This window comes from Montipora capricornis, chromosome 3, assembly GCF_036669925.1.
Source record: "Montipora capricornis isolate CH-2021 chromosome 3, ASM3666992v2, whole genome shotgun sequence".
NCBI lineage: Eukaryota > Metazoa > Cnidaria > Anthozoa > Scleractinia > Acroporidae > Montipora > Montipora capricornis.
Genome location: NC_090885.1, coordinates 34,985,502 through 34,988,001, shown reverse-complemented (window position 1 = coordinate 34,988,001; position 2,500 = coordinate 34,985,502).

Here is a 2,500-nt window from a genome sequence, read left to right as displayed (position 1 = left end):
TTGTACCATGTGAACGGTTGTTGCAAAATGCTATTTTGCAGGCACGGACCAGAGGACTGGGTCCGGTTGTCTGGTGGGGATTATGGGTAATTTGTCGTACAAATAGTGATCCGTTAGGGATTTGAATCAGTCTAGGTTCTGCTTTCTTCGCCTACTTGGCAAAGATCTCATGTATATACCCACCACGAGTCCCCAACTACGTAAGACACGCTAAATTATTCATATTCCCAATATTCTGTCATTCACATTCATTTACCTATATAGATATATCCATTAACCTTCATTTATGTAAATATACCGCATATACCGTCATTTACCTTCAATCACGTTTATTAACCCTCATATACCTTCATCTACCTTAAATCACATTCATCTACCCACATTTACCGTCATTTACCTTCAATCATCTTCATTTTCCCTCATTTACCTTCAATCACGTTCATTATCCCTCACATACCTTCATCTACCTTCATCATATTCATTAACCCCCGTATACCTTCATGTACCTTCAATCACGTTCATTAGCCATCATACACCTTCATATACCTTAAATCACCTTCATTTTCTCTCATATATCTTCATCTACCTTCAATCATATTCATTAACCCACATATACCGTCATTTACCTTCAATCACGTTTATTAACCCTCATATATCTTCATCTACCTTAAATCACATTCATTTACCCTCATATACAGTCATTTACCTTCAATCACGTTCCTTATCCCTCATATACCTTTATGTACTTTGAATCACCTTCATATACCGTCATTTACCTTCAATCACGTTCATTTACCCACATATACAGTCATTTACCTTCAATCAAGTTCATTATCCCTCATATACCTTCATCTACCTTCAATCATATTCATTAACCCCTATATACCTTCATCTACCTTCAATCATCTTCAATTACCCTCATTTCATTTACCTTCAATCAAGTTCATTATCCCTCATATACCTTCATCTACCTTCAATCATATTCATTAACCCCCATATACCTTCATGTACCTTCAATCACCTTCATTTACCCTCATATACCGTCATTTACCTTTAATCACATTCATTAATCCTCATATACCTTCATCTAACTTAAATCACCTTCATTATCACTCACATACCCTTCATCTACCATCAATTATATTCATTAACCCCCATATACCTTCATTTACCTTCAATCACATTCATTTACCCACATATAACTTCATGTATCTTCAATCATCTTCATTTACCCTCATTTACCGTCATTTACCTTCAATCACGTTCATTATCCCTCATATACCTTCATCTACCTTACATTACAATCATTTACCCTCTTATACCTTCATGTACCTTCAATCATATTCATTAACCCCCATATACCTTCATCTACCTTCAATCACCTTCATTAACCCCCATATACATTCATTCACATTCTCTTGCCTTAATATACCTTCATCTGCCTTCATCTACCTTTATTAGCGTTCAATTACCTCTACTCGCAGTCATCTACCTTCATATTTCTTCATTCATGTTAATTTACCGTCAGCTACCTTCATCTACTTTCACTTTCGTTCATTTACCTTAATTTACCTTCATAGACCTACATTAACGTTCATTTACCTTAATATACCTTCATCTACCGTCTTTCGCGTTCATTTACCTTCAGCTACTTTCATCTACCTTCATTTGCGTTCATACACTTTCATTTACCTTCCTTTGCGTTCATTTACCTTCATTTACCTTCCATTGCGTTCATTTACCTTAATATACCTTTATCTGCATTAACGTTCATTTACCTTAATATATATCTTTAAGGGTGTCTAAAAGGTTTTTGGTCCACCACAGTCTAAGCTGGTACCTTTTAGGGTACACCACGCACCATCCACATCATCACAAGTACGTCCACAAGTTACTAGTTACGCAAAACTGGAAGATGAAGGAAGGAGAGTGGACTCCATGTTAACAACAAGCGGAAGAGTGAGGAGAAGAGTTTTATATCTGTTCTTATAGACTGAGATATGAAAGCAAATTACTTTTTCATATCGTATCAGTATGTACATATATGGTCTTTTGTTTCACTTGTTACTGTTCTTGAAATTAATAGATCTGAGAATGATGACACTGCTTTCCTAAACTTTTCAAGCAGAAGGTGTTTGAAGTTGAACTTTCTGGAACTATTAAAAATGCGTAAAAGAGAACAAACTTGTTCATTTTTTAACCGGTATCTTTTACCACGCCCACCTTCGTAAGACTCCAGTATCTTTTAGGGGTATTTTTGAAAATTTCCGACGATCATCCCTGCCCCAAGATACATGAGAGTCCCTCCCTCCGCCCAGGTATCTACCTTCTTCTACCTTCATTTACCTTCAGGTACCTTCATCTACCTCTTCAAACGTTCATCTACCATCATCTACCTTCATTCCGGTTGAGGGTACCTTCATCTGATAGGCCATGGCGCAGAATGGCCGGACATCATTATATTCATACCTCATTAAGCACACATTAGCATGAGAGTGAC